Source organism: Somniosus microcephalus, chromosome 3 (assembly GCF_052327205.1).
Source record: "Somniosus microcephalus isolate GS21.2 chromosome 3, FLI_Smic_1.0, whole genome shotgun sequence".
NCBI classification, from domain to species: Eukaryota; Metazoa; Chordata; class Chondrichthyes; order Squaliformes; family Somniosidae; genus Somniosus; species Somniosus microcephalus.
In genome coordinates, this window is record NC_140989.1 from 106,032,843 (window position 1) to 106,057,687 (window position 24,845).

Here is a 24,845-nt window from a genome sequence, read left to right on the forward strand (position 1 = left end):
GGTGGTTGGGTCCCTCGACCTCGAACCCAAACACATACACTGTGAGCAACAAGACTTACTTAACCACTAAACTTATAAACCTAACTTAACTTATAATATACTATATACATCCGCCGCCCGTCTCCGGACGGCTAAGTCAGTCCCTGGTAGGGCCCCGGCTTGCCATTGCTTCCGGCGGGCCCGCGGTGTCCCTACCTATGGTCCCTTTGCAGTCTGTGGCCGGCCGCTGGGGACCCCTGTCCTCAGCTTTCCTAATCTTCGGGACGGCTCTGGGCAAATGGAAGACAGGTGACCACGTCTTCTTGGGCTGGGGTGTGCGGGAAGACCTCCTGAGGGCGGGTGGAGCTTTCCTGGCCGGTGGTCCCCTGACTCGGGCCGCCGCTCCCTTGCATCCATCCCCCCCTCCTACCGTTGGGACAAACGTCCCGCTGCAGCCTACTGCTGCGACCCGCAGGTCTCCGCCCCCTGTTCCCACGACGGGGTCCGGGGCGGGGTTCCTGACCTCAGGTCCCTCCTTCCCTACACCTGAGCTAGGGGCGGGGCTACTCTCCTCGGTCTCCCCCCCCCTCCTCATCCGAACTGAGAGCGGAGGCGCTGCCCTCGGGTTCCTCCCCCTCTATACCCGAGCTGAGGCTGGAGACACCGCTCTCGGGTTCCTCCCCCTCAGCCACATCCCACAGAAGTGGAGGAACGCCCCAGTCGCTGGTGGCTCCTCCCTTCAGACACGTCACCAGACCTACTGCGGTCTGTGACCTGGTTCCCATATCGGGCTGGGGATTTCTATTCCCCAACCCCTGACCAGCCAGCTGTCCAGCCCTGCTTGACTTAAACAGCTTGCACTGGTTGATATGAAACCACTTTGTACGCCGGGGCATTTTCATGGCGTACACCATGGGGCTGGCTTTGTCTACCACACTAAAGGGCCCCATGTACAAAGGCTCCAAACTTCCTACTCTGGCATAATTCCTGACCATGACCTGGTCTCCCACTTCCCATTCTTGGTGCCCTTTCGGTTCCAGCAGCAATCGGTTACTCTGATGCTGCCTGCCCATGGACCTGCTTCAGGTGCTCATAGAGGGTTCGGGCAAACTTGTCCCGATTCACCTCCCGGAGTTGCCCCTCCGTAAGCAGCGGCGCTAACACATGGGTGGGGGTCCGCATGACCCTGCCTGTCATCAGCTCGTATGGGGAGTACCCCATGCTTTTTGACTGGCTGGCCCGGATCCCCATCAACACTAATGGCAGGATCTCGGCCCATTTGCGGGGCGAGTCCACCGTCTCCTTTCTCAACCGTTCCTTGAGGGTCCGGTTCATGCGCTCCACAATCCCGGATGACTGTGGATTGTGAGCTACATGCCACTTTCCCTCAATGCCCAACAGCATAAGGGCCGTCTGCATCACCTGTCCGGTGAAGTGACTCCCCTGGTCGGACTCCACATACTGTGGTAGTCCCCACCGCGAGAACACCTCTCGGACTAGGATCCTTGCAGTTCCCAGAGCCGTGGCATTTCTACAGGGGAAGGCTTCCACCCACTTGATGAACACATCCACCAGGACTAGGCAGTACTTAAAGCCTCCCTGGGCGGTGGGCAGGGGCCCGATGTAGTCGACCTGGATCGACTGCCATGGTCCCTCTACCCGCCTGATGTGTCCGATGGGCACCTTCCTTTTCCGGGGGTCAGGGTTGTTTGCAGCGCACACGAGACAGTCTGCACAGAACTCGCGGACGTCCTCCCTGAGTCCCGGCCACCATCCCGCCTGTTCCACCCACTGCCAGGTGGCCTCAGGCCCGGGGTGTCCCGCTCCCGGTCCCTCATGGGCCAGTTGCAGGAACTCCCTCCGGTGTTGTTGCGGCACAATCCACTGCTCCCCCCTGAACAGCATGCCCTCTTTAACGGAGAGGGTCGCTGTCCCATACGGCCCCTCTACCCTCCTGCCCTCAATGACTGCGCTGAGGACAGCCTTCAGGGCTGGGTCCTGAGCCTGGACGGACTTAAGGTCTGGGGCTAATGCTACCCCTACCCTCCTTTGTGTCCCGTCCCTACCTCTGACCGCTGCCACAGGTCCGGACCCGAATGGATCCCAGAAAATGCCGGTGCGGGCACCCTCCTTGGCAAGCAGGTCAGCCTGCTGGTTACCCTGACTGCGGGGTTCTGTGGAGGAATGAGCTTTCACTTTATGGATGAACACGTCCCCTTCCTCCCCCACGGCTGCCAGAATCTTTTCCAGCAAGGGCTTCACTGTGAGGGGTCTCCCGTCAGCGGAGGTGTATCCGCGGCGGGACCAGATGGCCAAATATTCCGTACACGAGTTGCACGTGAACATGCTGTCCGAGCAAATCGTGTAGGGGGTAGGGAAGATTTTGGGATGTGTAACGACATACACCACCACGGACAGTTCAGCCTGCTGGGCACTCATGGTGCTGGGGAGTTTAATTGCCAGGGCAATGCTTGCCGTAGGGTCATAAATCCCACATCCCGTGAGACGCTTGCCAGCGGACACCGTGCTGGAACCATCAACATAGATTTCGCGGCCTGTGGGATGTATCCCGGTCCGTAAACCTATGTTCACCTCCCAAACCCCTTCTACGGAACACTGATGGGCTGTTCCCGGGTAGACCAAATTGGCCGCGAGCTTTGGTTCGCAGAGACCCTTCACCCTCAGATCCATCTGGGAGAGGAGCAAGGTCCAGCGAGCAATGCGGGCACTGCTCACTGTCCCATCCTTAATTCTCCCATCCAGTAGCATCTGAGTCGGCGTGTGATGCGTGAGGAGGGTGATGGGAGAGGTGCCTGTGAAGATTAGGGACCTCTTCACAGCCCAATGCGTGGCTAACAGATGCCTCTCGCAATTGGAGTAGCTCCTCTCAACATCAGTGAGCACCCTGGAGGAGTATACCACGGGCCGCAGCCGGCCATGCCGCTCTTGAAGCAGCACTGAGCTCAGGCTGTCCCCGCTGGCTGCTACCTCCAGAAAAAACTCCTTTCCCTCATCTATGGCTCCCAGGGCTGGTGCGGTCTGCAGATTCTCTTTGAGCCCGACAAACGCTGCCTGGCACTCCTCATCCCAATGCCACTCCACTCCCTTGTGCAGGAGTCGGAGCAGAGGAGCTGCCGAGGCTGCATAGTCCTCAATAAAATCTCGACAGTAACCGGTCAGTCCTAGAAACGACCTCACACCCGATACTGTTTTTGGGATCGGTAGCTCTTGCACCGCCTTATCTATGGCCCTTTCTCCAGCGCGCACGGTCAGGCCCAGGAATTTTACCTCCTGCCGACCGATCTGCGCTTTCTTGGGGTTAACTTTAAACCCCTTCTGCCCTAACAGCTCCAGCAACTCGGCCAATAGTGGGCCATGCTCCTCCTTTGAATCGGTGAAGAGGAGTAGGTCATCCACATATTGGACTAGTTGTCTGGGCTGGCTAAACTCCTTGATGCTACCTGCCATGCACTGATGGAAGATGCTGGGGCTGTTGTGAAAGCCCTGTGGCAAGCAGTTCCAAGTGTACTGTTGCCCCCTAAACGTAAAGGCAAACTTGTACTGGTCCTCCCTCCGTACAGGGATGGACCAAAACCCGTTTGAAATATCCAGTACCGTGAACATGGTCACGGATGCTGGGATACTCCCAATTAGGTCAGTGACTGCTGCCATGGTGGGGGCGCAGGCAGGAATGTTACTATTGAGGACCCGATAGTCCACCGTGGCTCTCCAGGAACCGTCCGGTTTCCTCACCGGCCACAATGGAGAGTTCACGTGGGTTGCTATAGGTCTCAGAACTCCCTGCTGCACTAGGGAGGACATGGCTGCTTCCATGTCTGGCTCAGCTTCCCTTGGGAAATTATACTGTTTCTGTGGTCTGGCTATGGGATCCCCGTCTACCGTGACCTCAAACCCCGTGACCCTACCGCAGTCGTGCTGGTGAGTGGCAAACGTGGCCAGGTGCGCCTTCACGAATGCCCGAAACTCCTCGGGGACACCACTGACCATAAGCCCGAGGTCGTAGCCTCCCTTTGGCTTCATGGTGCAGAGAGTCCCCTTCCCTTCCTTTCCCGGGATCACTACTACCTCACCATCCTTTATTCCACCTGCTCCCCACAAGCAGTGGTTCCTTAGATCCACCAGAATCCCGTGACCTACAATGAAGTCGGCCCCCAGGACTCCCCTTCCACCCTCCACCTCCCACCTCATCAGGATGCACTTCCATGTGGTGTGGAGTGGTCCCAACTTGATGGAAAGCGGGATGGACACCGACCCAGCCTGTTCCTTCCCTGTAAATCCCGATAGACTGTAGGGGACCCCGTTGGAGAGGGGCGAGGCGGCGGGGTTATCTGCATAGATTACGGTGCTTGATGCTCCCGTATCCAGCAGATAGGTCCCCTTCAGCCTCTCCACCTCCATCTCCACGAGGGGTCTCCCCCACTCGTCATAGCGGACAGAGCACAGGTGGACCAGTTGCGTTCTTGCTAGTCAGGGTTGGGAATTGGCTGGGGCTGCCGGAGTAAGAGCGCCGGTGGCCATTGCTACCTTCCCCTGGCCAGACAATACGGACCATACAGCGTCCAGTATTATCTCGACCTGGCTGGGTCCTGCCCCCGCCGGTTGGGCTGGGGCAGTGGGCACCTTCCCCCTGGTCTCTTTCCAAGGGTTTCTACACTCCTTCCGCCAGTGGCCATCTTTACCACACCCGTAACAATTAAGTTTGGGGTGTGTTGGGGTAGTCCCTTCCTGGCGCCACTCCTTCCTACCCGGCCCGGGTTTTGCCTCATGCAGCTTCCCTTTCGCTGGGAGCGCTTCGGCTGCCCGACCGTTCTTGTAGGCTAGGGTGAGCTGCCGGATCACCCTGGCTTCTGTGGCCCCGGGGTCCTTGGGGTCGAACCAAACTTCCACTTTTGCTCTAACTTGCGGCAGGCTGTTCGCCACCAAGCAACGGAGCCAATGTGTCAGGAGATCTCCGTTCAGGAATGCCCGGTTGGGTGTCCCTGGGCAAGCTCTCCGGTACACCGGCCACAGCCGGTCTGCGAAAGCTTGCGGAGTCTCTTCCACCAATTGGACCGTTTTCTCCACACGGGAGAACGGACTACCCTCATCCATGCCCAATGCCTCTAAGACTGCGTCCTTGAGCTCCTCGTACCCACTCTAACCTCTTTTATCCCCGTCAGAGAGGGACTGGAGGAGGCTGCTTTCTAGGGAAAATAGCAGCATTTTGGCCTGCTCAGCGTCATCACAGTCGTTGACGCTGGCTGCCTGCTTTACCTCCCTAAAATGAACCGAGGGATCTCCCTTGTGGGAGAGCTTTGGAATATGGCTCACCATACTCCTAAGCTGTTGGGTATTAAAAGGGACCACAAACTGGTTCTGGAGAGGCCCTTCCCTGTCCCCTTCGGCGGGCGGACCTAACCTCAGCTGCCGGGCCGGGCACATGGGCCCCGCTCCCGTCCTAGCCGGGGCTTGGACCACCTCCGCCTTCACCTCCCCTTGGTGCCACACTTCCCCGAAACTCGGAATAGTGGGTGGTGGACGCGCGGATTCCTCCCTTTCCTCTATTGCTTCCCTAGGTACCACTTGGGATGGTGAAATGGTCCTACCCTCGTTCCCCAGAAAATCCGCCTGACCCACCTTCGGATTCATCAGGCATACCATGCCCTTGGCCTTCCGGAGGGCTCGGCTAAGACTCTCTATCTTCTCCTGACAGGGGCTGTGGTCAGCTTCCCCGAACCCCTGTTCACTGGCCAGCTTATAGGCTGCCATCACTTCCCTGACTTTCTCCTCCTGTTCTTTTACTTCCTTTACCAAGCAGGCACTTTTGTCCCGCAGCCTAAACTCATTCCCCTTGGCCTCGGTGACTTGACACCGCAGGTATTCCAACTGGGAATTATAATCCCCTAAGAGCTGCACCCTCTCCTGTGCGAGAGCCTGCAGCACCACAACTAACTTCTCTCCTGCCTGAGCCTTCTCCTGGAATTCCAGTTCCAGCTCCTTTAGCCTGGCTGCCTGGGCTGCGACGAGCCCATCCAGGAGCTGTACCTGCTTTTTGTAGCAGCACAGCCACACAGCCTTTTCAAGAGATCTCTTGTGTTCCCTCCCCTGCGTCCACTGAGCTGCGGCGTCCACCGGACGGCCAGCCTTCAGCAGAGCGGTGATCCACTTCTTAGTGAGAGTCATCTTCCTGAACACATAGTCCGAGATTCTCTCGTCCATCAAGCTTGTCTCATTCGACTCGCCATCTACAACACCAGAGGCCTGCGCCCAGTGTCCTGCCGCGGTCGCCATTTTGTAGGGGTTGTTGGTTGGGTGGTCGGTTTGGCCCGGGCCTGACCCAGTGGACGTTTTCGAGGCATCCCCACACTCCCACTTAGTTCTGACACTGGGATCCTACCAGGCAGCTGATGCGCAGAATAACAAGCTCGAGACAGACAAGCAGGTGAAAGGTTAAAATAATAACGGTTTTATTGAGAGAAAAATAAAACAAAACAAGCAAGCAGAGAAATTAATTGGTTCAACGATACTAAACCAAGGCTACAGCTCTATACACTTTAAAAAGAAAAAAAAAGGAATATTATATATTCAAAACAGAGGGCACACGAGTGCGGGAAGGAGTACGACACATCGAGGGGTATCACACATTAACACTCCCCTTAGCCTTATCCCCACCTCCTACAATATCCCTAACCTAGGTCGAACTAAAGGGGGGTCAGACTCTCATGCTCACCCAACGCATTGGAACAAAGGCCTTTAGGTTGTCCTGGGACTGCAGCTTTAGTTGGTCTGGCCTGGTAAAGTTCAGTGTGCACTGGCCACACACTCTCCCGTCAGTCAGGTAGTGGATCTTCCTCCTTGGCTGGGCAAAAAGGCTTCCCTCCTGGGTCGGGCTGCGCCGTTTAGTGAGGCCCGCTCTGGGCTCCGGTCCGTACCAGGATGGTGCACTCTGTCCCGTGTCTTCCTGGTTCCACTCTGAATCCCTGCCTGAGGTGGTGGGCACGGGGGTGGGGGGGAACAGTCAGGTTTAAATCGGGAGGCAGTACGGACCGGGAGCTTCGCCTGCTTACCAAAGCATGGGCTGCTGCGCATAGCCTTCCCCGTCTTGGAGACTGCTTCTCCCAGTAGAGTCCTTGAAGTTTCCCTTTTGCAGCGAAGTCCCAGGATGAAATCGAAGTGAAGTGTAGAAGCTGTCTCTCCCGAAGTGTGTTCCAAGTCGAAGTGTCTCGAACTGCTCTTTCTGTCTGCTTACTAAAAAGTTATACTCTCTCGATCTGCCTTGCCTCCCCCAGATCGAGAGGTGTCCCAGGTTACTTCGTTAACTGTAAATGGCTGCAAAACGGCCAATTTCCCACTAACGGCCTTATCACCGGCCCTCATTGTTTTTGGTTTCAGTCACACAATGGTGTCTCTGGTGCCTAGTCCTCTAAAACGGTTTCTGATATGATTGGATCTGTTAGGATGGGCCCGATGATGGTTTTAACTAGCTTAACCCTGATTGCAGTGCAACCAGGTTCATTGTTCTTACCGGCCTACTGGCGACTTGCTATTACATATTCAATTCCATGTCTGGCCTGGAATCCACATAGGGACTGTGGAATTCCAGGCCCTGTCTCCAGTCTTGTTGCTGGGGAGAAAAATGACTCGCTTCCAGCAGCTTTCTGGTCACGTGTCCCAGAACTCCATTTTGTACGTTTAAAAAGTGGCCAACTTTGTTTGATTCGGAAAGCAGGCGAGGTGGGGGAATTTTGCAAACTCCCTACAGATTTAAGTGAGACATTTTTTGTAGGAATGGTGTAATGTGACAATATCAAAAAGGATACAGAAAATGTGCAGCCATCAGAAATGGACAATGCTGAACATAAAGTTAATGCAGTAAAAGAGGACAAATGGATGATCCCACTGCAGGTAAATGGAACATTAGTTACCTTGAAACTAGACACGGGGCAAAAGCAAACTTAATCAGTATGAGTGACATTATCAATATGAAAGAAAAGCCCAAAATACAGAAAAAGTCACTACTACTGAAGGACTATAATGGACAGAAAATAGATAGCTTAGGTGTATGCAGACTTAAAGTGACAGTCAAAGACAAAGTGCATCATCTCATGTTTTCTGTTGTGGCTGAAAGACTTGATTCACTACTGGGTGACAAAGCTTGTGAGGACTTAGAACTGGTCAAGAGAGTCTACCGTATAAACTGTGCCATAAGCAGACCAGATGACTCAGTGGATTCTGTAGTGAATAATTTCCAGGATGTGTTCAAAGGATTTGGAGTTCTACCATTCACTTACAAGATCCAGCTAAAGGAGGATGCTCAGCCAGTGGTACATGCTCCACGAAGAGTTCCAGCACCCCTGCGTGACCGGCTCAAGAATGAACTGGACAGAATGACCACACTAGGAGTCATCAGGAAAGTCGACGAGCCAACAGACTGGGTTAACTCCATGGTATGTGTAAAGAAAAAGAACAATGATCTAAGAATATGCATGGATCCAAAGGACTTAAATGCAAACATAAAACGTGAACACTACCAGATTCCCAAGTGAGAAGAAATCACCAGTGAAATGTCAGGTGCCAGATACTTTACAAAGCTCGATGCCTCACAAGGATTTTGGCAACTAAAACTGGATGACGAGAGCACCAAATACTGTACCTTCAACACACCATTTGGCAGGTATTGTTTCCTCAGAATGCCTTTCGGGATAATATCTGCATCTGAAATCTTTCATAGAGCGATGGAACACATAATTGAAGGTCTGGAAGGAGTTCGGGTCTATGTTGATGACATCATCATCTGGGGCTCCACACTGAAAGAACACAATGAGAGACTGACTAAAGTGCTACAGAGCATACGCTGGAATGGACTGAAGCTCAACAAAGCCAAGTGTCAGTTTGGCGTCCAGGAAGTCACTTTCCTAGGAGATAATCTATCTGGTAAAGGAATAGAGCCAGATATGGAAAAAGTAAACGCCATACTCAAAATGCCCCGACCCACTGACAAAAAAGGAGTGCTACGCATCATGGGGATGATAAACTTCATTGGAAAGTTCATTCCTAACTTGTCAGCCAAGACAGCCTGTCTGCGAGACCTGCTAGATAAAACAAATGAGTTCGCATGGACAGAAAGACATGAACAGGAGTGGATAAACCTCAAAACAGTGCTGACAACCACACCTGTACTCACCTTCTTTGACCCAACAAAAAGAATCAAAGTGTCAACGGATGCATCAAAAGATGGCCTAGGTGCGGTCTTGCTACAAGCAGAGGGTGAAGATTGGAAGCCTGTTGCCTATGGCTCCAGGTCTATGACTGATACTGAGTGTCGATACGCCCAGATTGAAAAGGAATGTCTAGGCTTGGTAGTTGGATTAGAAAAGTTTCATGGCTACATATATGGACTTCCTGTGGTAAACCACTTTTATCGTTCACTATCGTTACACTATAGTTATCACTGTTATATCGTTACTCTATGGTTATCACTGTTCACACTGTTGTATCACTATACGAGGTCGCCTCTTGTCACGCTGCTATACCTGGGCTGACCACTGCTGACTCCGCCCATGACTCCACCTACCTGCCCAGGTATAAAGGTAGTCGACTGGCTGGCATTCCTCCTTGTTGTATCCGATCACCCACGAGGGTGGGCTCTGTTATTTAGCCAATAAAAACCTATAGTTACTTTCCTAACTCATCGCTTTTCATTGGATGAATTGATAGGTATATCAATTTTATTGGCTAAATTTTAAAATGTCGTTCCCTGAGCAGCAAAGAGAGCAGCAAAGCGAGCAGTCAAACGACCAGCCAGACGCCGAGCTACAACAGCCACAGCAGCCAGCTTGGCTGCGAGCCCTCAGACCACCGTACCTGGATCTAAACCCACTGGCAGCAAACTCAGCCCTCGACTTCGAACACTGGCTGAGCTGTTTCGAGTCCTACCTGGGAGAATCCGGCGTGCCTCAGAGATCCAAGCTAAGAGTTCTGACCGCCCAACTGAGCCCTAAAGTATTCGCACTCATCCGGGACCTTAAAACATACGAGGACGCCATCAACCGGCTGAAAAGACAATACCTGAGCCCGGTAAATTCCATGTATGCCAGACACCTCCTAAGATCCCGCCCGCAACAGCCAGGAGAGACCGTGGATGAATTTTTACAGGTGCTGCAAGCACTCGGCAGAGACTGTAACTTTAAAGCGGTAACGGCGGCAGAAAATACTGAAGACAATGCCCGCGATGCCTTCGTGAAAGGCCTGCGGTCCGACTACTCACGGCAAAGACTACTGGAAGCAAAGGACCTCGACCTGGACAAAGCTGCAGCCCTCGCTCGCTCCCTAGAAGTGGCCCATCGGGACCTCGAGGCATACTCAAGGTACTGTAACCTGCGACCCTGGGACTCGGGACCGACCCCAATACCCCCCGCAGCACCCCCCCCGGGACCTACCTCAGCGTCGGCGTCCCGGAGCCGATCGGGACCGCCACCCCCGGTACCGGCTGCGACCTCTGACCCCCGCGATCGGGCCGCCGGCTGCTTCTTCTGCGGCCAGGCGAAACACCCGAGGGCGCGCTGCCCAGCCAGGAACTCTACCTGCTCAAACTGCATGAAGAAAGGCCACTTCACCAAGGCCTGCAGAGGTGGATCATCAGAGGCCAGCAGTGCCTCACGCGAGCTGTGGGGGCGGCCATCTTCCATCAAGGCCACAGAGGCCAGCATCCCCACACGTGCGTCATGGGGGTGGCCATCTTTGATCCAGGCAACCGACACCAGCAGTGCCTCATGTGAGTTATGGGGGCAGCCATCTTCTCCGCCATTTTGTCCAACCTCGTGGGAGACGCCATTTTACCCACCACGCCCGACCGCCACCGTGCCTCTAGACCCGACTGCCGCCTCAACCGCAGACTACAACAACTCGCTCAGCTATACACTAGCCTCCGTCACACTGGACCAGGCCCGCCCGCATCACCTGTCCAAGTCGATGATGGACATCAAAGCAAACGGCCACGCCACGACCTGCCTGTTCGACAGCGGAAGCACGGAGAGCTTCATCCACCCAGACACGGTGAGCCACTACTCCCTCCCTGTCCTGCCAACGCGCAACCGGATCTCGATGGCATCGAGGTCACACGCCACAGACATCAGCGGCTACTGTGTTGTGACCCTGTCGGTTAAGGGTACGGAGTATAAAAATTTTAAACTCCTCGTCCTGCCCCAGCTATGCGCTGCCGTCCTACTAGGCCTAGACTTCCAATCCCACCTCCAAAGCATCACGCTAGCATACGGTGGACCCCTCCCCCCACTCACAGTCGACAACCAGCAGATTTTAAACCGCCCACCGCGTAACACCTGCGGCCTATCCACCCTCAAGGTCCCGCCACCTTCCCTGTTTGCTAACCTCACCCCCGACTGCAAACCCATCGCTACCAAGAGCAGGCGGTACAGCGCCGGGGACAGAGCTTTCATTAGCTCTGAGGTGCAGCGTCTCCTGAAGGAGGGCATCATCGAGGGGAGCACCAGCCCCTGGCGTGCCCAGGTCGTGGTCGTTAAGACCGGCAATAAAAACCGCCTGGTCATCGACTACAGCCAGACCATAAACAGGTACACCCAGCTGGACGCATACCCACTTCCCCGCATATCTGATATGGTCAATCAGATTGCGCAGTACCGGGTATTCTCCACCATCGACCTTAAGTCGGCCTATCACCAACTCCCTATCCGCCCTGAGGACCGCCAGTATACAGCCTTCGAGGCGAACGGCCGCCTCTACCACTTCCTTAGGGTTCCCTTCGGCGTCACCAACGGGGTTTCGGTCTTCCAAAGGGAGATGGACCGGATGGTTGACCAGAACGGGCTGCACGCCACGTTCCCCTATCTAGATAACGTCACCATCTGCGGCCGCGACCGGCAGGACCACGATGTTAATCTGGAGAGATTCCTCCATACGGCCCAACGGCTGAACCTCACCTACAATAAGGATAAATGTGTGTTTAACACCTCGCGCCTTGCCATCCTCGGATGTGTAGTAGAGAACGGAGTCATCGGCCCCGACCCCGAAAGAATGCGCCCCCTCATGGAGCTACCCCTCCCCCACTGTCCAAAGGCACTGAAGAGAACCCTGGGGCTCTTCGCCTACTATGCCCAATGGGTGCCCAATTATGCGGACAAAGCCAGACCCCTCATGAAGTCCACATCCTTCCCCCTTACGGAGGAAGCGTGCGCAGCCTTCTCCCTCATTAAGGGAGACATTGCCAAGGCCACAATGCACGCAGTGGATGAGTCCATCCCCTTCCAAGTTGAGAGCGATGCATCCGACTTCGCCCTAGCCGCCACCCTTAACCAGGAGGGGAGACCGGTGGCCTTCTTCTCAAGGATCCTACAGGGCCCTGAGATCCGACACTCGTCGGTCGAGAAGGAGGCCCAGGCGATTGTGGAGGCGGTACGACGCTGGAGGCACTACCTGGCAGGCAAACGATTTACCCTCCTCACCGACCAACGTTCGGTCGCTTTTATGTTTAATAACAAGCTGAGGGGCAAAATCAAGAATGACAAGATCTTGAGGTGGAGAATCGAGCTCTCCACCTATGATTATGATATCCTGTACCGGCCAGGTAAGCTGAACGAACCCCCCGATGCTCTGTCATGAATTACATGCGCCAGCGCGCAAAGTGATAGACTTCAGACCCTCGACAACGACCTCTGCCACCCCGGGGTCACCAGACTTTACCACTTCATTAAGGCCCGCAACCTGCCCTACTCCATCGAGGAGGTCAGGACCACGACCAGGAACTGCCAGACCTGTGCCGAGTGCAAACCGCACTTCTTTAGGCCGGACAGAGCAAGCCTGATCAAGGCCACCCGCCCCTTCGAGCGCCTGAGCATCGACTTTAAGGGGCCCCTCCCGTCCTCTGACCGTAATGTGTACTTCCTCAACATTGTTGATGAGTACTCCCGTTTCCCCTTTGCCTTCCCCTGCCCAGACATGACCAGTACCACGGTCATTAAATGCCTGAACGACCTCTTCGCCTTGTTCGGGTTCCCAAACTATATACATAGTGACCGGGGCTCCTCCTTCATGAGCGAGGAACTCCGTCAGTTCCTACTAGCGAGAGGTATTGCTGCAAGCAGGACCACCAGCTACAACCCCCGAGGGAACGGCCAGGTGGAAAGAGAGAACGCGACGGTATGGAAGGCCGTCCTCTTAGCCTTAAAGTCTAAGGGCCTCCCAACCTCCCGCTGGCAGGAAGTCCTCCCAGCAGCGCTGCATTCCACCCGGTCACTACTTTGCACTGCCATCAACGCCACCCCCCATGAACAAATGTTTGTTTTCCCCAGGAAGTCGACTACGGGAACCATGCTACCAACCTGGCTGACCTCTCCGGGGCCCGTCTTGCTGCGAAAGCACGTGAGGGCCCATAAAACGGACCCCCTGGTCGAGAGGGTGGACCTCCTGCACGCCAACCCCCAGTACGCCTATGTGGCATACCCAGACGGGCGGGAGGACACAGTCTCCTTACGAGACCTCGCACCCTCGGGCACTCCGGAGACACCACCTTCACCCCCCCCCCACCACCCCCCCAATTCCAGCCAAGGTAGACGGCATGCCGGAACCCCACGAGCCTTCGCCGACCACGCAGACACCAGCATTAACACCGGATAATGCAACACCGCCGCTGCGACGATCAGAAAGGCTTACGAGACCTCCGGGCAGACTGACATACCAGAACTGGTAGTACACTTCACCCCGCCGGACTCAAATCTAAACAAGGGGTGAATGTGGTAAACCACTTTTATCGTTCACTATCGTTACACTATAGTTATCACTGTTATATCGTTACTCTATGGTTATCACTGTTCACACTGTTGTATCACTATACGAGGTCGCCTCTTGTCACGCTGATATACCTGGGCTGACCACTGCTGACTCCGCCCATGACTCCACCTACCTGCCCAGGTATAAAGGTAGTCGACTGTCTGGCATTCCTCCTTGTTGTATCCGATCACCCACGAGGGTGGGCTCTGTTATTTAGCCAATAAAAACCTATAGTTACTTTCCTAACTCGTCGCTTTTCATTGGATGAATTGATAGGTATATCACTTCCCACCTTCACAGTTGAGACAGACCACAGCCCTCTGGTTGCCATCAAAAAAAAAAACCTGAATGAGATGTCTCCAAGGGTTCAACGACTCATGATGAAGCTGCAAAGATATGACTTTGAACTGATCTACACACCAGGCAAATACATAGTGTTAGCAGATGCACTATCCCGAGCACCCACAATGAGTCATGTGAGCTCTACTGAAGAAGACATGGATGTTCATGTGAGTATGGTCACTGCTGCGCTGCCCGTGTCAGACACAAAATCAAAGCAAATAGCAGAAGAAACAGTAAAAGATACAGTATTACAAACAGTAATAGAGAACATTCATCATGGTTGGCCAAAAGGTTCCTGTCCAAAATATTTTCACATAAGGTCAGAATTGAGTGTCGCAAGTGGACTATTACTAAAACAGAACAGAATAGTCATTCCACAGGCTCTACATCAAGACATGCTCAAAAGGATTCATGAGGGACACCTCGGAATTGAAAAATGCAAAAGGAGAGCAAGAGACACTGTTTATTGGCCTGGCATAAATAAGGACATTGAGAACTTGATAGGCAAATGTGAGACATGTCAGAAACACCAAAACAAACAAGCAAAGGAACCAATGATAGTAGCTGACATACCAACAGCACCATGGCAAAAGGTTGGTATGGACCTTTTTCATTTAAATGGTAAAGACTATCTAATAGTGATTGACTACTATTCTAACTATCCTGAGATGGCGCTGCTCTCAAGCACCACAGCAAGCAGTGTCATAATGCATGTGAAATCCATCTTCGCCAGACATGGAATTCCCAGGATTGCCGTTAGCGACAATGGTCCGTGCTTCAACTGTAAGGAGTGGCAACAGTTTGCAGCACATTATGACTTTCAGCACATCACATCCAGTCCTTTGTATGCTCAGTCGAATGGTAAGGCAGAGAAAGGTGTTCAAGTTCTCAAGCAGCTACTGAAGAAAGCAACAGAAAGCAAGTCTGATCCTTATCTCGCCTTGCTGAGCTACCGAGCCTCACCTTTAGACTGTGGTTCTTCACCTGCTGAACTACTAATGGGTCGCAAGTTGTGCACCACGCTACCCTGCTGTGCAAAAGAACAGCAAAGTGAGGAACTGAGACAGAGACTTCAACTGTTAAAGCTGAAACAGAAATCATACTATGACAAGTCATCCAAAACTCTAAAACCATTGACAAGGGATGATGTTGTCAGGATTGAGGATCCAGATGCATGGAACAGGAAAGCTACAGTTCTTGAGGAAGTAGGACCAAGGTCATACACTGTTAGAACTGAGGAAGGACAGATTCTCAGGAGGAACCGCCGTTCCCTCCTAAAAACACAAGAGACTATTCAAGACCAGATTGATGACAATGCCGCAACTGCATCTTGTCATTCACCGCCAGAACAATCTCATGAAGACACATCAGACTTACCCGTGTTGAGAAGATCCACACGTGAAGTAAAAGAGCCTGATAGACTTAATCTTTGAGTACAATGTAAAGCTTTGAAAATGTGTTGACTGTTTTGAAAATGTTTATGTTTATAGAGCACTAACAAAAGTGTTACTGATATTATCTTTATTGTTTTCTTGAAAGTTGATTGATATTGATTTTGTTAAACCTCAAAGAAAGGAGGATGTAATGATCAATAACATGTCATTCTATAGTGGACACTAGGTGGAGCCGTAGAGCTGTGTAGAGCTGTATATAGCTGTATGTATAAGACTACACTACCCAGCTGTATGCATATTAAGACTACATTACCCATGAGGCACTAGGCTACCCACAAGGCAGCAGTCAAGATGGAAGCCTCTACAGATACTGTACCTAGTCCACATGTGCTCAATAAAGTAACTAGCAAAAGCTAGCTGTGTTCATAATAAGAATGTCTATTTATTAATGAACATAAGAGCAGGTAAGTAGATTATTTCTCTTGTACTGGCTCTTGCAGAGTTTATATCAATACTGGCTTGCTGGAAGACATTTATAACATTGTTAAAGGCAGGGAGTGCTGCTAGACGTTGGGAAGGCGTTGGCTGCAACTGGAACTCTGACTACACCACTTGCTCCCAGTTATGGGGGTTCTATTGCAGTCCCCCTCGAGATGCAGCATGACAGGGAGATGCAGGAAAGGAGGCAGGAAAGACAAACTGCTTGCAGAGGGAGGTGTAGGAGGGCTCTTAGCAGGAGGCCTTACCCACCTAGGGTCTTCAGGGAGCACTTCTCCTACCTGCACCTAAGCCAGGAGCAGTGTACTCGGTGGCTCCACTTCACCTCTTGCAACCGGACCTGCAGCCTCAGAGCAAGGCGACGACAGCACTGCCAGTGGCCCTCAAGTTGACCTGAATTTTTTCAGCAGCAGATCCCTCCAGGCTGGAACAGGCGACATAGCAAACATTTTGCAGTTCACCGTCCAGCACTGCATCCAGGAGGTCACAGAGACTCTGTACTTTAGGAGAAAGGACTTCATTGCCTTCTTTCTAAACAGAGAGAAGCAGGGGGAGTGCGCACGTGGCTTTGCCAGGATATCGGGCTTCCCCATGATGCAGGGCGCCATTGACTGTGCACACGTGGTTTTGCAGGCACCGCATATCGATGCTGAGATGTACCATAACTGCAAAGGCTACCACTCACTTAATGTGCAGTTGGTGTGCGACCACGCCCAGCACACCATGATGGTGAATGCCCGGTATCCTGGCAGCAGTCATGATGCCTTCATTTTGCGACAGTCCGCTGTGCCAGCAATCTTCCAGCCACCACATCGAACCCGAGGGTGGCTGTTCGGTGACGAGCTATCCGCTCTATACCTGGCTGATGACTCGCCTCCGCAACTCCACCACTCGTGGCCAGCAATCATACCAGCCGCGCTGCCATGAGGAATCTCATCGAGCAGACCATCGGGGTGCTCAAGCAACGGTTCCGCTGCCTTGACCGCTTCGGAGAAGCTCTGCAGTGCTCACCGGAGCATGTGTCCAAATTCATGGTGGTCTGCTGCATCCTCTACAACTTGGACATCATGAGGTCGCGGCCTTTGCCACCACGGCTTCCGCGACCATAGAAATAGAAAAATAGGAGCAGGAGTAGGCTATTCGGTCCTTCGAGCCAGCTCCGCCATTCAATATGATCATGGCTGATCCTCTATCTCAATACCATATTCCCGCTCTCTCCCCATACCTCTTGATGCCTTTTGTGTCTAGAAATCTATCTCCTTCTTAAATATATTCAGTGACTTGGCCTCCACAGCCTTCTGTGGTAGGGAATTCGACAGGTTCACCACCCTCTGAGTGAAGAAATTTCTCCTCATCTCAGTCCTAAATGTCCCACCCCGTATCCTGAGACTGTGACCCCTCGTTCTAGACCCCCCAGCCAGGGGAAACATCCTCCCTGCATCCAGTCTGTCTAGCCCTGTCAGAATTTTATACGTTTCAATGAGATCCCCTCTCATTCTTCTAAACTCTAGTGAATACAGACCTCGTCGACCCAATCTCTCCTCATACGACAGTCCTGCCATCCCAGGAATCAGTCTGGTGAACCTTCGCTGCACTCTCTATGGCAAGTATATCCTTTCTTAGGTAAGGAGTATATCCTTTCTTAGGAGGAGGAGGAGGAAGGGAGGAGGCAGACTGCAAATCTCCATTCTGGATGGGCTGTCCATGAGTGTATCATCAGACTCCAGTTCCCCTGAATGAAACTCCAGATCCCCGTTGCTCAAAACTTCCCCACCGTACCATCCCTCTGTAACGGAACATCACAGCATCCTCTTGGGCACAGTGCTGAAATGAGAGCCACTAAAAACCAAACATTCCAAACATAATTTAGAAATGATTAATTCCAATATTACATTACAAAGTCAACTAAGCATCCTTGCGCATTCCCTTAGTGCCTGTCTTTCATGTTCCTTTGCCTATTCTAGTGCTCTTATGAAGTGCTACCCCAGTGGCTGCAGCATGGCTGGTGGAAGGCTGCTGACTTTCGGAGGGGGACACTGCAGATGCAGAGGTCTTGGTGGAGGAGGTGCACAGGAGGAAGGAGGTGTCATTCCCTGCAGGAGGGTGTAGGTAGCCCAGCAGAGGTAGCAGAGCGCATGAATGCCAGGAGACTGACACCACGGACCTGGCAGCAATGTAGGAAGAAACTCAATGTCCTGACCAGCGCTAAGGTAAGACTCCAATTCACAGCTTTCTTACAGTCTGTACAGCCCGGCACCACTTTACTGTAGCCCCACCACTAAAAAGCCTTGCAACCCCCACTTTCCTTCTCTTTCCTCCAATCACAGCAACAAAAATCAACGTATCTCCTTCTGCTTCCACTTGCACACTCTGCACCTGCTCCTGCCCTCAAAATTACTGGTCCCTCTTCCCCACACCTACTGCTCCTTTCTCTTACCATGCAGACTATGGTAAGCTGCCATACACATTTTCAACAGGCCACACACTGACATCCTCTCACTTTTCTTGCAGGACAAGCTGGTGCACAACAAGAGGGAGCTGTCCAGATCTAGATGAGGGCCACCATCTAACCAGGAGCTCACGACAATGGAGGAGGTAGCAATCAATGTGAAGGAGAGCTCAAAGTATGAAAGATGGTGAGGCTGGAGGAAGCATCCTGCAGGGTGTTTGACCATCTTCTTCTTCTTTTCTATGGAGAGTGAAGTCTCTCCCTCACACACTCTGAATGATAGCCTGGTGGTCCATAGAGCGGCCACTCATCTTCTGCCTTCCATTGCTACTAAGCGCTAACTCTTGGCTATCTCCCCTCTTTCCAGGTCCATCACAAGTCCCAGGACCCTCTACAACAGAAAAAGAGGAGGGCAGCTCTTCTGAAGAAGCACGGTCACTCACTCTGACCCTTGCAAACACTAGCTGAGAAATAGGCATTCCACATACCTTAGGAAGTTAGTTTTAGGGGTCGGCTCTGGGTGATTCACCGTGCACAGCTGAGCAGGAATGGAGCAGGATGGAATGATGGCACAGGACACAACTCTCTGTAGGGCGAGCTCGTGTCATAGCTCTGTTATAGAGGGTGCAGGTGAGAACTTCCAGGGCCCAGCTTTAAAAGGAGACTGAGAGATGTGCATCACCAATTAATCTGTGCACCATGTCAGTGTGGAGGAGTCCACTTCCAACTTGTGTGGGGTCTCTACACAGGGCATCAAGGCAATGCAGTTAACTATGGAGCATGTGGTTAGTTCTAAGAATGCTGCAGCAGGACCCTCAGTAACAGATGGAAGCTCAGACTGCTGCCATTCAAGATGTGGACTCCATCATCTCCATAGGCTTACAGAGTTTGCATGAAAGCACTGATAGGGCCTTCAGTGCTATCACAGTCCTCCAGCCGTCTGCTCTCCCGCAGATCAGTGCAAGTGCTGAGATGCAGCCTCACGTGACTGGAAGTGGGAGAGGCTCTTGCTGTCCTCTCTCAGAATGACAGTAGAACATACTCCCCCACCAACCCCTCAACCAATGCCCATCCTGGGGCCAGAAAGCCAGCTGGACCAGACAGCCTCGGCAGTAGCCAAGATGTTGCAGTCTGCAACAGGGCCCTCTCAGGTTTGAGATTCTTGAGGTTGCTGACCACTGACATCTCAAGTGCCCTTATCGGAGACTCCACAGTATTCCACCTCCCATGCTAAACCAACCTGGGTAGCACTTCGCAGGAACATCAGAATAGGTAAGGAGACTGTATGTCAGGCACAAGGGGCTTGCACCAGGGTGATTATTAGTCTATGGATGTGTTAATAATCATTGTCAATTACTGTCTTTTACAGAATTCTTGGTGTACAGTTTGTTTGATGGGTATTTGTTGACCAAGCTAGGAGTGATTTGACTGAAAGACCCATGCTGGTGTTTGGGTTGAGTGCAATCTATGGACGGTAGAAGGACTGGGACTGATGTTGGGAGGGACTGTTGATTCAGGGGAATATGAAGTAGTTAACCAAAGCTTTCCTCAATGAGCTGCTGTCAAAGAGCTCTTGCAGCTGGCAGGATGGGCAGGACTTTCTCTTCCTCATCATACGCTGTTTCATCCTGTTTTTCATGCTCCTCTTCCTCCATGACTTCTTCCACAGGTGGCTCAATGGGTAGGCCCCTTTGCATGGAAAGTTGTGGAGCATGCAGAATATGACAGTGATCCTGGAGACTTGCTGGGGGCTGTACTGCAGGACGCCTCCAGATCTATCCAGGCAGCAGAAGCTTTGCTTGAGGATGCCAATGGTTTGCTCTATCAGAGCTTTGGTGGAGGCATGGTTTTGATTGTATCTCACCTCTGCTTCTGTGCGTGGATTCCTGACAGGTATCATGAGGCACATCTGCAAGGGATAGCATTTGTCCCCAAGTACTGGGTGAAAGAGAGGGGGAATTGAGGACTGGTGCAGGATGAAGGCATCATGGCAACTGTCAGCATACCTGCCACAGACCTACATGATGCACTATATGTTGTCACACAACCAGCTGTTCACTGAGCAAATGGAAGCCCTTCTTGTTCACGTGTACTGCAGGATCTTGTGTTGGAGCACGCAAGGCTTTGTGTGTGTAGTCGATGACACTCTGCACATGGGGGAAGCCTGCAATCCTGGCAAAGCTCAGAGCCCTGTCTTCCTGCTTCATGGCCTCCATAGGGAAGGAGATGAAGTTATTGGCTCTGGCAAACAACAACTCCCCTTTATAAACGTAGTAAAATTACCAAGGCATTTCACAGGAGCATTATCAGACAAAATTTGACACTGAGTCAGGACAGGTGAGGTGGTTGGTCACCAAAACCATAAAGCTGAAGTCTGCCAGATGCTTCTGGTCAAAATTCCAGTGCAGACTCAGCCAGATAACTTTTGGGAAGGTTTAATGTCAGCTACAATCCACCTCTTTGACTAAGCTTTTAGTCACCTTCCCTAATTTCTCCTTATGTGGCTCGGTGTCAAATTTTTTGTCTTTTAATACTCCTGTGCAACGCCTTGGGACATTTACTACGTTAAAGGTGCTATATAAATACAAGTTGTTGATGTTGCCAAAACCCTCATCTGTCACCTCCAGGCTTGACTATTCCAATGTTCTCTTAACCAGCCTGCCACCTTCCATAAACTTCAGCTCATTCAAATCTCTGTTGCCTGTATCCTAACCCGCATCAAGCTCTCACCCATCACCCCTGTGCTTGTTGACCTATATTTGGCTCCAGGTCTCCAAATTAATATTCTCATCTTGGTGTTGAAATCCCTCCACAGCCTTGCCCCTCCCTATCTCTGTAACCTCTTCCAGTCCTACAACCTTCTTGAGAACTCTGCATTCCTCCAACTCTGACTTCTTGTGCATCTCCCAATCTCTTGGGAGATGGTGGCCATGCCTTCAGCCATCTAGGCTCTTAAATTCCCTCCCTAAGCCTCTCTGCATCGCTCCTCCTTTAAGACCCTCTTTAAAACCTGGCTCTTTGATCAAGCTTTCAGTCAGAACCTCCTAATAATGCCACCACAGAGGTGAGTATACCTAAAATAGGATGGACTAGGAAAAGTTAAATAACCCAGTATTCCCACTCTTGATCGCCATTCAATGATCTCTGCTGGAAAATGTGTGTGCGTGAATGTGTGTGTGTTGTTGCTGGGTGAGGGTGGAATCAGGCACAGCTGTGAAGGTCTGCCACTTGGCACTGTACACTTTTAAACCCAGGCCAGGTGTTGCAGTCTTATTGGGACCTTCTGGCTGCCGATCTCCATTGACAGTCAGTAGGTCACAATCTCCAAGGCCTGACACAGATGCAGGCCTGCCCCATCAGCCAGTGATCAGCCCTACTAGGGGCCATGTAAATGGCCTGGGTCAGGAAATCATAGGGCTCCTGTCCAGTGCTGGGTGGGAGGCAGAGCAGGAAAATCTGCCCAGATATCTCTTGAACTGTAGTTATAGTGCACATTACAGTTACAATAAATGAAATTCTATCCTTTTTTTTCCAAGGACTGATGTTGCTTCTAGAATAAGTAATTTGGACTCGTCACATGCGGAGTTAGTAAACAGAACCTGGAAGTTTGGAGGTGATGATACTGGTCTTAGATTTGTGGAAAATGCCATTCTAAACTTCCCTAACTGTTGTCTTCTGAATGAAGCTGGAAATCCTGTCTCCTGGCTACTGAGCTACCCGTATTGTGCATTGGGATTGCTTTACACAGTGCCAGAGCATCGCAGGAAGGGCTATGCCAAAATACTGGTGACCACATTTGTAAAAACTCTGCAGGACCTTGGATATCCTGTGTATTGCCACATTGAAAAAACTAACCATACATCTTATACTTTATTTAAAAAACTTGGTTTTAAGTAAGTCCCAGGTTGTACAACGATGTGACTCTTATCCAAACCTGATACATTCATAGAAACATAGAAGATAGAAGCAGGAGTAGGCCATTTGGCCTCTCGAGCCTGTTCCGCCATTTAATGAGATCATGACTGATCATCCAAATTCAGTACCCTGTCCCTGCTTTCTCCCCATATCCCTTGATCCCTTTAGCCTTAAGAAATATATCCAACTCCTTCTTGAATATATACTGATTTTATTGCCTTATATTCCTTGTTAAAGCACAATTGAAAAGGGTAAAAGGAGAAAGGGATAGACCAAGTAATTACAGGCCAGTCAGCCTAACCTCGGTGGTGGGCAAATTATTGGAAGAAATGCTGAGGGACAGTATTGTCATTTAGAAAGGCACAGATTAATCAAGGACAGTCAGTATGGATTTGTTAAGGAAAGATCTGACTAACTTGATTGAATTTTTTGAGGAAGTGACAAGGAGGGTCGATGAGGGTAGCGCGTTTGTTGTAGTCTACATGGATATAAGCAAGGCTTTTGACAATGTCCCACATGGCAGACTGGCCAGAAAAGTAAAAGCCCAAGGGAAAGTGGTAGCTGGATCCAAAATAGGCTCCGTGGCAGGAAGCAAAGGGGAATGGTCGACAGGTGTTTTTGTGACTGGAAGACTGTTTCCAGTGGGGTTCTGTGGGGCTCAGTACTAGGTCCCTTGCTTTTTGTGGTATATATCAATGATTTAGACTTCAATGTAGGGAGAATGATTAAGAAGTTTGCAGATACAAAAATTGGCTGTGCGGTTGATAGTGAGGAAGAAAGCTGTAGACTGCAGGAAGATATCAATGGACTGTTCAGGAAGGCAGAAAAGTGGCAAATGGAATTCAATCTGGAGAAATGTGAAGTAATGCATTTGTGGACGGCTAACAAGGCAAGGGAATAAACAATAAATAGTCAGATACTGAGACGTGTAGAGGAACAGAGGGACCTTGGAGTGCATGTCCACAGATCCCTGAAGGTAGCAGGACAGGTAGATAAGGTGGTTAAGAAGGCATACGGGACACTTTCCTTTATTAGCCAAGGCATAGGATATAAGAGCAGGGAGGCTCTACTTGAGCTGTATAAAACATTAATTAGGCCACACCTAGAGTACTGCGTACAGTTCTGGTCACCACATTACAGGAAAGATGTGGTTGCACTAGAGAGGGTACAGAGGAGATTAACGAGGATGTTGCCAGGACTGGAGAATTTTAGCTATGAGGAAAAGTTGGATAGGCTGGGGTTGTTTTCTTTGGAACAGAGGAGGCTGAGGGGAGATTTAATTGAGGTGCATAAAATGATGAGGAGCCTAGATAGAGTGGATAGGAAGGACATATTTCCCTTAGTAGAGTAAACCCGGGGGCATAGATTTAAAGTAATTGGTAGAATGATTAGAGTGGAGTTGAGGAGAACCTTCTTCACCCAGAGGGTGGTGGGGGTCTGGAACTCACTGTCTGAAAGGGTAGTAGAGGCAGAAACCCTCACTGCATTTAAAAAGTACTTGGATATGCACTTGAAGTGCTGTAACCTACAAGGCTACGGACCAAGAGCTGGAAAGTGGGATTAAGCTGGATACGATAGCAAAATACTGCGGATGCTGGAATTCCGAAATAACAACAGAAAATGCTGGAAAAACTCAGCAGGCCAGGCAACATCCGTGGAGAGAGAAATAGAGTCAACGTTTCCGGTCGAAACCCTTTGTCAGGACTAAAAAAACACAGGAAATGAAACATATTAAAAGGCCAGTTTGGGGGCTGGGAAATGGGAATGAAAGAACAAAAGAGAAGTGAAGAGACATTAAGAGGTATTCAAAGCGAGACAAGATGGTGATAGGACTAGTAAAGAGACAAAAGACGGCTCTAGGTTAGGTGTGAAATGTTCTGGCAGAATGAGAGACAGCTGCCATGTGGGAGAGAAAAAAAGGGAGAAGGGTACAAAACAAAGGTGTGGATAAAAAATATGTAAAAATATAATGGAGGCCGAGGTTATGATCTGAAATTGTTGAACTCGATATTGAGCCCGGAAGGCTGTAAAGTACCTAATCGGAAGATGAGGTGCTGTTCCTCGAGTTTTTTAATTCACCGCCCCATTCCCACTCAGACCTCACTGTACTCGGGCTCTTGCATTGTTCCACGGAAACCCAGCGTAAGCTCGAGGAACAGCACCTCATCTTCCGATTGGGCACAGCCTTCCGGACTCAATATCGAGTTCAACAATTTCAGATCATAACCTCGGCCCTCATTATATTTTTACTTATATTTTTTTCCACCCCTTTGTTTTGGGTCTTCCCTTCCCCCCCCACCTTTCCTTTTTTTTCTCTCTTCTCTCTCCCACATGGCAGCTGTCTCTTATCCTGCCAGTACACTTCACACCTAATCTGAGCCATCTTTTGTCTCCACTGTCCTATTAGCATCTCGTCTGGTTTTGAATACCTCTTAATGTCTCTTTTACTTCTTTTGTTCTATCGC

General features: G+C 51.2%; 1 pseudogene; it reads left to right on the forward strand.

Moving 5' to 3' along the window:
• The window catches only part of LOC147121246 (glycine N-acyltransferase-like protein 3), a 31,232-nt pseudogene extending 8,810 nt beyond the window's left edge, over positions 1 to 22,422 (forward strand).
• Positions 22,423 to 24,845: the final 2,423 nt, after the last annotated feature.